This window comes from Taudactylus pleione, unplaced genomic scaffold (genome assembly GCF_031769625.1).
Source record: "Taudactylus pleione unplaced genomic scaffold, aTauple2 ptg000485l, whole genome shotgun sequence".
In the NCBI taxonomy this organism is placed as follows: Eukaryota; Metazoa; Chordata; class Amphibia; order Anura; family Myobatrachidae; genus Taudactylus; species Taudactylus pleione.
This window is the reverse complement of record NW_028284887.1, coordinates 5,090,845-5,103,993: the sequence shown is the minus strand read 5'-3', so window position 1 is coordinate 5,103,993 and position 13,149 is coordinate 5,090,845. Positions and strand designations below refer to the sequence as shown.

The window sequence follows — 13,149 nt, the reverse complement described above, 5'->3', positions numbered from 1 at the left end:
ATATTTTTGCAATACATGCAACTGAGATCTGAATTATCTACCACCATGTAGTTTTTCAAAATGTATTGCTGATTTCATTCTGAGTGCTGGTGGAATACCTTTTGCTGTTTCTTGTATAGAATAACCCCTCCCTTACAAGCACCTGAGTGATATTACTGAAGTGATTGAGCACTTACCAACATGTATTGCTGTCTCAGAAATTGCAAGTCTCATTGCACAGTAAGTACTCAAGCTGCGTAGACAATTGCAGTGGCTAATTTATGCATGCCCATTCAATGGCATTCAAATGGACAGGCACGCTTGCGTTTCTGCAACCACTACCCTGTCACTATCCCCAAACGCTCATGGCCTGTCACTCACTCTGTGATGGCTTCTTGTCTGCACACATAATCGCAGTGTGATCGCAGTGCACATGGAGTGCGGTGCATATGCATGTGCAGTACACAAGAATCGACCAATCTGCATAAGTGTTTGCAATTGCGATCCATGCTGAATCAGGCCCTTAGGGCATCTAAAATTAAAAAAAATATACAGTGCTAAAGAAAAAAATCACATCTAATAAAGGGAAAGTGTGGTGCAGAAAAAAATAATATTGCCAACATGAAATTCACCACACGCAGTGGCAAGGAAAGACTGAGGCCTTGGCCTTTATTTATGAGTGGTGGTTCTGCAAGTGTCAGTGAGGCATCTTCCTCTGTCTTTCATGATGATGCAAGACCTGATCACTCAGAGTGTAGAAGAGGTATAAAAAAAATGAAAACCACTAAGGCTGTAGAACAAACTGTGCATTCAGAAACAAAAATGTCAGAAATCCCTGAGGAGAGTCTAAGTAAGTCCACAAGGGCAATGTGTGAGCCTGACCTTTATGATACTGTTGTACTCGCAGAGAAGCCACCTTCCACCATTTCCAGTCCCTCTACAACTATGGGGATGAGCAGCAGAAGTATAGCTGATGACATAGAAATTGAGGATGCCATAGGAAGTGCAAGAGGATAAGGGGGATATTTGTGTAGTTGATGCTGGCACTAATGAGGATGTTTAGGATGAGAATGTATTTTGTGTAAGTCAGACACCTGTGGAAGCAGCTCTTGGCCATGATAAGAGAAAGGTCATTGTCATGCCTGGGCCTAGGACCAACAAATGCACTTCTTACATGTGGAATTATTTTTACCCAAATCCTACCAATTGTCTCTGTAGCGTTTGTAAAACCACAGTAAGTAGAAGTATGGTCATTAACCATCTAGGAACTTTCTCCCTGTTACGTAATTTGCAGCAAACTCATGAACATTTTTTACCATATCAGAAACTGCTGCTAAAAAAGTAACAACAAGCAGTCCAGCATCAGCTAGTTCCCTTCTGTCAACTAGATCCAAGAACCTGCAATCTCTACCACCAACACCTTCATGCTCAATATCTACAGTAATGATCTGAGGTAGTCCTGCATCAAATTTGTTAAGGCTAGATGACTCCTCCCATATCCAGGTGTCCTCAGAAGAATCCTTGAGCGCTAGGCTGCTGCTGCTGAGGATGGATCTTCATCCCGGAAGGGGACCAAGAAGACTAATATTTTAAAATAACAACTGATAGTGAAACAATTCTTTGAAAGTGGAAGCAAGTATGACAGCTCTCACCCAGTCGCACAGTGGATCACTGATGCCATCATGGCTATGATAGTATTAGATCTGCATCCAGTATCTGTCATTAATACAGTGGGTTTCTTACAGTTAATTGAGGTCCTGTGTCCCTGTTACCAAATTCCATCTTTGTTCCATTTTACCTGAAAGCCATTCCTTCGGCTGTACCGGGATGTTAAAAAAACTTAACTGTTGGCCAACAAAATGCCAATATACCGACTGTTCACCTAACCACACATATGTGAACAAGCGGTAGAGGGCAAACTAAAGATAACATGACCGTGACAGCCCACTGGGTGGGTCATTCATCTTTAGCAGCAGCAGTATCTAACAAACAATGCCATCTCATTCAGGGGCAGGCTACTCTGTGTATCACCAACTTCATTAAGAGGCATATAGCTGACAACCTCTTAGAAAAGCAAAGATATGACATAGCAAAATGGCTTACCACACTTAGACTCTCCTTAGGATTTGTGACTTCTGACAATGCCATCAATATTGTGAGAGCATTACAGCTGTTTGAATTCCAATATGTTCCATGTTTTGTTCACACAATCAACTTGGTGGTACAGGGTTTTCTTTTGGCCACAGATACTGTCTGTCAGGGGCTGGCTGGCAACTTTCAGCCTGGGGGGCAAACACAAGCAAGTGGCCCAGCAAATGCAATTTTAACAATGGGTGTGACAATAATGTTGGGGGTGTGGTTTACGTAAAAACAGGTCAATTTAAGGCTGTTTATTGTGGTGGGACGATTTTTTAAAAAAGAAAAAGGCTTAGACTGTGCTATGGTCACAGTAGATATAGGGGCCTCTTCATGGTGAGGTGTTATTCAGCTATGGCCACTACTGTCCTCCTGTGTCTAGCCGCCGGTCTGCCCTCGCCTCTCAAAATGACCAGCAGCTTGTGTGTGTAGCATCTAATAATGCCTGTTCTGCCGGATTCTGGCCCAAAGCATTCAGCCTGCTCCATATCCTTCAGGTAAATTCATGTGCTCTGGTGTCTCGCAGTCATAGGGGAAAGCTGTACGTACGTGTGCTGGTGTGGATTGGGCTGCTGGAGACATGGGACCTGATTCAGAGGTGGACGCTAATGCATACGCAGCCGTGCTTCCCCACGCTCGCAGCTGTGAAAATATGCTAATGTTGACAAAGATCACCCGAGCATAAAGACGCCCACTGATGCGTTCCTACTTGCGTGCGTGATCGCATGCACGCATAAATATCGGTAACATCAGATAAAGTGGATGGAGATAAAGTACCAACTAATCAGCTCCTAACTGTCATTTTTCAAACACAGCCTGTAAAGTGACAGTTAGGAGCTGATTGGTTGGTATGTTTTCTCCATCCACTTTATCTCTCTCCAAGTCTTAGTACATAGACCACTAAAGTTTTTTATCTGTTATTATTATGCTGTATGCACAGCAGTTACCAGTTAAAAAATAGTGATACCATGGAACTAATGCAAGTTACAATGGTACTTCCGTATCTTTGCGGCCCCCTGCTGGATTGAAGATACGGAAGTAGCGTAAACTTCAGGAAATACTATTCGGACCCTGCGGGCACAGTGGTTCGCTTCGCTCGCAACATGGATTTATTCCCCCTCCATGCACACTTGTATAGTAGGGAATGACGTTGGATGGTAGGGACTGACATTTGACACAAGCTTATAAGCCAGTGTCCAACGTCATTCCCTACCATCCAAGTGGCATGGATGGGGAATAAATCCATGTGGCGAGCGAAGCAAGCTACCGCGAGCGCAGCGAGCTCGCAAGGGTCCGAATAGTATTTCCTGTAGTTTATGCTACTTGCATATCTTCACTATTCAGTGAAGATACGTAAGTAGCGTAACCAGAGGCCGCAAAGATACGGAAGTAACGTTACAACTTTATAACCAATTTTTGGTCACAAATATTAAACATAAAAAAATTAAACAGTTGTGTGGTAACAGTTTTATCTCTAGCTCTCTCTGTATGTGTATACATACATATAAAAAAAAATATATATATATATATATTTATATTCCACTTACCTGGTATGAGTGGAGAAGACAGGAAGCAGGCTCTCCACTCTGTGAAACTCATCTCTGCCCTCAGCCCCTCTGACTCTCACTTCCATGGGTGCCATAAAATTTAGTTTTTCAGCTCCTCTTCCCACTCGTTAAGCCACGCCCCCTTTTCCCATTCTCCAGCCTTTTGGGTTTCTGGGTAGAGAAACTTGGCTCCCCATTGGTCGAAGGCGGCCATCTTTTTGTAGTCTCATGGGGGCAGCCATTTTCTTTTAGTCCCTGCACTTCAGTCGGATCTCTCTCTAGTTGGGCAGTGGCTGGGGAGCAGAAGAAGCATCCTCTGCCTGCCACAACCTGGCGGCCCTAGAACACTGGATTGCACTGGCCCGGGGGGCAGGTGGCACCCTGCCCCCCGGCCCAGTCCGCCCCTGCTGTCTGTGGCCAGAAAAATTTTGGGACATTTTCACCATTCAGCCACCGCATGCAGTAAAACCAAAGGAAAAAATCCTGGACTGATAATGGTCACTGTCTAATCTAAAGAAAAATAAAATCCTGCACTGATGATGGTCACTCTCTAATCTAAGGGAAAAAAATCCCACACTGATAATGGTCACTCTCTAATCTCAAGGAAAAAAATTCTGCACTGATAATGGTCACTCTCTAATCACTACTAATTTTATTAATTTGCTGCTTTATATTTTAGGGTATATAATAAAAGTTATGTTTTATATTAAATTCAAGCACACCATCATGTTGTAATTGGATAATTACAAGAGATAATACTGTATGGCAATACGAGTAAAGGAATCCCCAACTTTTTCTTTTTTTAATGCAGGAGACTGCAGCAACTGCAAGAACAGTTGAATTGTCTCTGCCACCAACTGAAGCAAGAGGAGGTAACTAGGTGCAACACCACCCTTTATATGCTTCAGCAGATGAATGAACAGCAAAAAGCCATCCACAGCTATACAACAAGCCATGACATTGGGAGAGGAGGGGGAGTGATCCTTAGTCCAGCACAGTGGAGAATGCTTTTCATCTTATGCAACATGCTCAAAACCTTCGAATTAGGCATGGCCCAAATATCTCATACACTTGTAGGCAAAGGGATTTAACAGAAGTGAAGTATTAACACAGTTCAAGAATCTGGTACACTTACGGGCAATGCAGTAACAAGGGATTTAGCAATAGTCAGGAACACAGCAGCCAGAAGGGTACACGGTAATTAATAGCATTAAGCTAAACAATAATCTTGCAAGATTCACTAGGGGCTTTATTCAGCTTGGATTGCGTGGCTGCATTTGCATGCACCCGTTTGCTGCAAAAATATGTTAATGAATGCAATCGCACGGCTACCGCAGCACCACACCAAGACGCCCACCACTGTATAAAGTAAGGGTGTGCACCAGCCACTTTTCGTGTTTTGGATCTGGATCTTTCTTCGTGTTTTGGATCTGGATTGGTGTTGCCAAAACCACCCTCGTAGTTTTGGAAAAAAGCATAAAAACAGCTAAAATCAAAGAAATTTTTTTTTTGTTCCAACTCTATTATTAACCTCCAATAACATTAATTTCCACTCATTTACAGTCTATTCTGAACACCTCACACCTCACAATATTGTTTTTAGGCCAAAAGGTTGCACTGAGGTAGCTGGATGACTATGCTAAGAGATACGAGTGGGCGGCACAAACACATGGCCCATCTAGGAGTGGCACTGCGGTGGCAGACAGGATGGCAGTTTGAAAAACTAGACCCCAAACAGTACATAATGCAAAGAAAAAAGAAGAGGTGTAAGATGGAATTGTCCTTGGGCCCTCCCACCCTTATGTTGTATAAACAGGAGATGCACACTTTAACAACCCAATCATTTCAGCGCCAGGGTCTGCCACACGACTGTAGCTGAAATGATTGGTTCGTTTGGGCCCTCACGAAACAAGCTGACAATTAATCTGTCCCTGCACAAACTGGCTCTACGGAGGCAAGATGTCGTCCTCATCCACCGATTCCGGTGTAGGACAGTTTTTGGCTACTGGAATTGATTGCTGCTTGGTATGTGGATATTGTTTTGTGCTTTGCTTATTGTCTTGTCATATATCTTTTTGTCTCATTTTTCTCTCTTTCTTGATTATATGTTTTTGTGTATGGGTAGGAGGAGAGGAGGTTTGTGTTAGTTTTTGTCTTTTTTTCTGTTTGTTTTGTATAGGGAGGGGGACAGGAATGTATCCAGGGCAGAGAAGAGGCAGGGAGAGAGTGAGGTGTAGGAGGTTGTATCTAAAGAGGCCCTATTGAGCAGTACAGGCAGAAGTGATGAGGCACCCAGGTAGCAGGGCAAGACCAAGATGGGAACAATGTGAATTTTTATGTGGAGGAGAACATGGTCCTTTTGCAGGAGGTCATGAAATCCCACCACATGCTGTTTGGACGGAAAGTTGCCAGCACATTGACCCGTTGCAAGAATGCCATATCACGCAGGACATTAGGCATGTCAGCAACGCCAAAAAAAAATCTAACCTGACTGCATGCCACTGTGACTCCTGGCTAGGGAAGCATATGCAGGTATTCATTAGTGGCTGAAATGCCACCATTACCAGAGTTACTGTATGTACTGTGACAATGATGACTGGGATATCCCGAGAACTCTATTTTCACTGACTGAAAATTACCAGTAGCCAGAAAGTGAAAAACAGCCAGAAGCTTATACAGGCCTGAGACAGAGTGGTAACGTGCTGTGTCAGGGTCTTGGTCCAGTTTGACTTGGTCATACAAATAGAATATGTTGTTGTAGTAAATTTACCCCCTATTGTTATAGAGAAACCTCTAGTGTTGGGCAGCACAGATGGTGTAATGGTTAGCATTACTGTCTCACAGCACTGAGGTCATGGGTTCAATTCCCACCATGGTCCTGACTCATAACTGTGTGGAGTTTGTATATTTTCCCTGTGCTTGCATGGGGTTCCGTTTTTTTTCCACTCTCCAAAAATATAATGATAGGTTAATTATCTCCCAGCAAAAATTAAACCTAGTGTGTATGTGTGTGAGCATGTGGTAGGAAACATAGGAGCTGATTCAGACCCACTCGCTATGATGCAAATGCTCGTAGCTGGCCGATAGTTGGTTTCTGTGCATGCATATTCATCGCAATTCACGTGCACGTTCTAGTGTGAGAGATCGGGATGTGTTCGCTCACTGCGCATAGACAGCCCAGCAGAGTGAGTGACAGGAGAAGCCGTTTGTGGGTGGTGACAGGGGCAGACCACTAGAAATGGGGGAGTGGAGATGCGAATGCAGATGTGCCTGAGTTTTGCAACGCCGTTTCAGAGGCGTGCATAATTAAAAGGCAACGTCACTTGGTGGGATTTCACACTGAAGTGATTGCAGTGCTTGCAGCAGGGAATAGTCAACCTCAAGCGCTGTGATCGCATCCGATGGCGCTCGATATACCAATGTTTTCATGCATTTCCAGGAGATGACGTGCGCTAGTGGGCATCTTATGAATGGCTGGTGGGTGTCTACATTCACTAAGTGATCGCATGCAAAGATATAGTATGCATGTTAATGCCTTGCTGTGCGATCACCTGCCTTGCTGGGTGTGCGCTGGATTTGCATACACAGGCTGCGAGCGAACGAATCTAGCGAGTAGGTCTGCATGAGCTCCATTGACTGTAAGCTGCAGTGGGGCAGGGACTGATGTGAATGGCCAAATATTCTCTGTAAAGCGCTGTGGTACAGGGAGCTCATTCAGAGCCGCTCGCAAGTGCTGTGCGCTCACAAGCTGCCCGATGGTTGTGCACTGCGCATGAGCCACATCTGGCATGCGCATGCGTGAGCCCCACTGAGCGACTAAAGTTCAGTCGCTATGGGGCTCGCGACAAGACGGGGCAGCTGTCGATGGTGAGTGACAGCTCACCCCGTTTTGTGGGCAGGTAGGGGGGGTGGCTGGACAAACGCAGGCATTCCCTTAGGAATGCCTGGTGTTTGTTGGGCGGGCAAACTGACATCACTACTGATGTCAGTAGTGGGAGTCCACTCAGCCTTGCAGCAGCCTAGACCCTACCACAGGGTATCGTCGCAAGGCCGATGGTCGCGATTATCACTAAGGTCTCCTGGCCACTAGCACAAGCTGTGGGTGGTCTCCCACAGCTTTGCGAGCGGCCAGAGAAAAAAAAATGCCCATAGACCCAGCGAGCAGCCAGCGGCTGCGAGCGGGTCTGAATCAGGGCCTATGTGCTCTATATAAATAACTGGTAATAATAAATAAATAAATGGTGCTGTCCTGGTACAGTATATGTATTGTGACTTAATTTAATCATTTGTGGGGAATACTCATTAAATACTCAATCCAGTTTTAATCAAATATTAGAAAAGCAAATCACAGTGCATGGCAATGATGTCCTGTATGGACTCTTTATGAAATAAAGAAGATGCTAGTATAATTCATGTCCATAAGAGCAAGTATGGTTCTAAACAATAAATACTGGAAATAATGGAGAGGTATTTAAAAAGACAGTGCTGGAGACATTTACTATGCATTCAATATACTGTAGATGTTCAGATAAAAAGAAAGTTAATAGAAAAATATTGAACATTATTAAACACAGCAAGTCAACTATTATCCTGTCTTACTGTTACAAAGTACAATTTCTCAAACAACACTCAAAATGACACTAACTAAAATATTTTTGTTAATACTACTTGCACTCATCCTAGCATGCTATCTGAAATGACATATATCAAGATTCCTTGGAAACATGATACTAATTATTTGTTTACAGACACATTGTTCTGTTCTTTATGTTTTTTCTTTTTCTAGCTGTTACTGCTGGCTATAACAATGTCAAAAATTTGTGATTCGATTATATTTCCCCAAGTGACAACTTTCATTTTGACTATTGGTTAATTTTATGTCTACACAAAATGGTAACTTTAATATTATAAACTAACTGGCTGAAATAATGAAAATAAAATGTTGTTCAATATTAATACCTGTCTTAATTAGTTATTGGGGCTGCCATCCGGGGGAGACTGCCAGGACTGGAGTCCCGGGGCCAGACAGAGAGAGGGGCTCACCCCATGCCCTATATGCCAATACTTAGAAAGCTGCAGAATGGCGGAACTCTCAGAGTCCATGGGAGTGTCTGTGGGCTGTATGGGCTGAATGCAGGGGCTGACTGGAGGAACAGAAGAGGTGCTGGTTGGGGAGACAGAAGGGGTGCTGGCTGGGGAGACAGAAGGGGACTGGCTGGGCAGATAGAAGGAGTGCTGGCTTGAGAAACTAAAGGGGTGCTGGCTGGTGAGACAGAAGGGGTGCTCGATGAGGAAACAGAAGGGGTGCTAGCTAGGGAGACAGAAGGGGTGCTGGCTGGATAGACAGAAGGGGTTCTGGCTTGAAAGACAGAAGGGATGCTGGCTGGGGAGACTATGGAGCTCATTCAGAGTCGGTCGTGAGCGCTGAGCGCTCACAACCAACTCGATGTTGCCCACAGCGCATGCGCTCAACGGAGCCAGCTCCATCATGCGCATGCGCGAGACTGGCTAACAACAGGCGCTCCGTTGTTAGGGGTCTCATAGCAGATGGTGCGAGCTGTCGATGTTGAGTGACAGCTCTCCCCATTTGCTGGGCCGGCTGGGGGCGTGCCCAGCCAAATGGAGGCGTTCCAGTCGGAACACTTGCCGTTTGGGGGCGGCCCCACTGACATCAGCAATGATGTCAGTGGGGAACTTCCTGCTCGAACAGAGCAGGAAGCTCCCTGGGGCTTGTGAGTGCCCAGACCCTACCCTAGGGTCTGGTCATAAGCCCCGATGGTTGCGATGGTCTTGACCATTGTGACCATCACCCATTTTAGTCGTTAGAGCTGTGGGTGTTAACCCACAGCTTAACGATCGAGAACCAGGTGGCCGTTCAGGATGCAAGTGGCAGCCCTGATTCAGAGCGACCACTTGCATCTAATGACCACCTCTGAATGAGGCCCTATGGGTTCTGGCTGGAGTAACAGAATGGGTGCTAACTGCAGACACAAAACGGCTTCTGGCTGGGGAGATAGAAGGGGTGCTGGCTGGAGATACAGAAGGGATGCTAGCTGGAGACACAGAAGGGTGCCAGCTGGAGAGACAGAAGTGGTGCCAACTAGAGAGAGAAAAAGGGGTGCTGCTTGAAAAGACGGAAGGGGGCTGGATGGAGCTGAAAAGACACTGCGGGACTACAATTGCAGAAACATGGGGAGCTGACTATTTTGTCAGTCCAAGGTCCTACAATTTCTGATGGCAGTCCTTTCATGCAGTGGCATAAATTCATCCCAGACACCCGGAGGCAAGTTATAATTTGGTGCCCCCATCACAGCGCTTAAAACTGTAAAGTAGCAATTCGCATGCAGACAGGCTATAGATTGATGAAGGCAGCAGCTGATGGTTTGACATGGAGCTCTCCACTAGTGTTTGGTGGCTTCCCAGGTGCCGGAAAGGGGTGCCATATATTGGGCGGCCATGACGGTACACTCCGGGTACATAGTTACAGCTCTAAGTGGGGTGAATATGTTGTGGACAATGGAGGAGGTGTCCCTTCAGAGCTGGAGCCCGGCGGCAGGCGCCTCCATTGTCTCCCATAGTTCTGCCCCTGCTTTCATGACCAGAGACATTTTTATGCTCTAGAGATGCATCTTTGGGCAAATATTTATTGTTTCTATCGTTTTTTAGTTTTCTCTAAGCATATTATTTATTGCTTTTATTTCATCCTTTTGCTAACATATTGGAATAAATATATTTTTTAATCTTATATTGGAATGTATTCTAAAATGGGACAGTCGTTCACTTAATTAAAAGGATATCAATTAAGTATACTTGATATGGGGTCTGATTCAAATGTAGGGGCCAGAAAGAAAGATATTCAGTATGTAGTATAAACTCCTAATTTTATAGCCGTGAGAAAAAATTCTTTGGGTAGGAGTAAAATGGGTGGGAACAAAACTACATAAATATGCCTTTTGGTAAAACATATATTCTGTTTGGTACTAGTATAATGAGGCAAAATGCATGAGTCTAGATGTGAGACTGGAAATGAAATTGTGGCAGGACACAAGGACCATTTATTTCTTCTTTTTTTCCACAATAATTTTTATTGAAGTTAAGAGAAACAGATTTTATGGAGGTACAGAAAAAAGAAAATGGGAAAACAAAACATAAGGGTCTAAAGCCCTGTATCATATAACACAACAAGAATAGAGTAGATCAAAGATATATCTAGCCATGCAGCAATGAAGCTCAAATGTCCAGTGAAATTAAGATGCTAAGCTTTACTGTATATAGATGACGTCATCTCCAAGCGCCACTGAAGCCGGACCAATCGGCCGGCTAGCAGCGCACTCCAGGTCATCGTGACCTGGAGTGCGCTGTTCTCACAGCAGGGTTTCACGGGCTAAGCCCGTGTTAAACCCTGCTAGTTACCTGGGTTGGATTGCCGGGTCACTCGACCCGGCGATCCAACTCTCTCCCCTTTTACACCAGGGAGCTGCCAGGGTTAACCCTTCAAAAACCCCGGTTTTAGCTCCGGTGTAAAAGGGGTATTGGATAGAACAGGGCTTAGGAATACTAGTATGTGTAAGCCCCCTACATATCCTGTATTTATTTGCCTCAAACTTGGGATTTTCTTTTGACTTCCTGTAGATAATAACTACTAGAATTAACGAAAAAGCAAACTTGATGGATATATGTTGTTTTTCATACTAAGGGGTTTATTTACTAAATTGCAGCTTTGAACAGCAACCGATTAGCTGCATTTTTGCCTGTAGGGTTTAAAATGGCAATTCTATTTAGTGCAAAACCAGGTTTTTTTATTGCTTTTTTTTTAATTCTGCATGCAATAACCTCAATTTTGTCACAATGACACACATTAAACAACAATTTACAAATCTTACCATGTTAGACCTCAGATTATTTTATGAGTTTAATGGGAAGATACAGTGAAGTCACTTTATTATTTTAGGTTAGGAAATATGAAAAGTACCCTAAAAGCTATATGAGTTTTAATAAACAGTTTTGTCACTCAAACTTACTTGGTGGGGAACATATGAGACTTTTAAGACCGGCCATGGCTTCCGGTGTATGGATGTCCTTACTTTGGAAGTCAGATTCTAATACAGGTAGTCTTTTTTTACACATTACATTGAGGAAATCAATAGACAGTACAGCTGCAAAAACATGGATTATACAGGTGTCAATAACAGTAGCTGACAGGTAAAGTACAAAACAGTGACTGCATTAAATTTGACAACGGGATATATTCATCAAAATTAGATTGATGTTCGATTTAGCTCACCTCAAATCGAATCAAATCGAATGTACAAATCCCTGTCAAAATGCCACATTTACTAAAATTCGATTGTAGAAGGCTTTTCTAAATCAAATTCAATTTGGTTTGATTTTGAACAGTGATTTGATGTTCGATTTTACACGACCATGTGCAAATCAAACATCAAACCCCCTCTCAAAATTGAACCTCAAATCCCCAAAGTACAGATGTGCCCAGCTATAATGTGGCATCACAGCGTTATCTCTCACGCCATGCATGGCACGTCACACACCACGCCATGAGTCACGCCACAAAGAAAGTTTAGTAATGAAAAAAGTCATTACGTGTAATACAACTTTTGCCCACCAGATGTCACTTTTCCTAAACTACATAGCGCATGCGTCTGATTTCATTACGTGTAATACAACATTTTGCCCACCAGGTGTCACTTTTCCTAAACTACATAGCGCATGCGTGTGATTTCCAATGTACTGTACGGTATGTTCTGTATCACTGCCCGATGATTGGTTGACAGAAGCGGTGATTCGGTACACTATACAGTATTACAGCATTTTCCACATGGAATCAGGAATGTACAGTATAATAAAGCGGTAGAAAAATGTCTAATAAAGTTTTAAATCATTAAGCTCTGTATTACCCACTGACTGTGCGGTTGAAATCATACAGTACTTGCGCAAATGTAAATACTTTCGGCACTGTCCCAGACTTAGACATTGTAGTGCTTTCATTACTTTACAAAGTACAGAACTCTAGTAATGGGTGAAGCGTGTGGCCTAGCGGTCTAATGGCTAGTCTCACTGCTTCTCCCCTCTTCTTGTTCCATGGGTTAGAGACCTTGAAAATATTTTTTTTTAAATTATTTTTAAAATCTTCACTTAAAATATTCAGTATTCAATACAGTACATGTGGAGCGCATGCCCAGTGCTTCGGGAGTCAAACAGCAAAATTTGGATTTTTATTACTGTACATACAGTACTGTACCTTAGAACGCAAACTTGCGTCAATGCCGGCGCTGACCCAGACATGGACATTATAGTGATTTTTTATGACCATCAACTGGTAGTTGGCTCTGTTTGAGAGAGAGGTCTCTGCATTACAAACTGACTCTGCGTTTAAACCGCAAAATTGCGTCAATGTCAGCGCAGCCCAGTGGAGGGGTTACAATGACAATGGAATGTGTGCCGCATGCCCAGTGGAGCCAAGCCATAA

General features: G+C 43.7%; 1 long non-coding RNA gene across 1 annotated transcript in view; it reads right to left on the bottom strand.

The window, feature by feature from the left end:
* LOC148502719 (uncharacterized) overlaps positions 1-3,759 on the bottom strand; it is a 162,532-nt gene extending 158,773 nt beyond the window's left edge. The window contains exon 1 of the long non-coding RNA XR_015869980.1: positions 3,663-3,759. This is a non-coding gene — a long non-coding RNA (uncharacterized LOC148502719). The remainder of the gene's footprint in view (positions 1-3,662) is intronic.
* Positions 3,760-13,149: the final 9,390 nt, after the last annotated feature.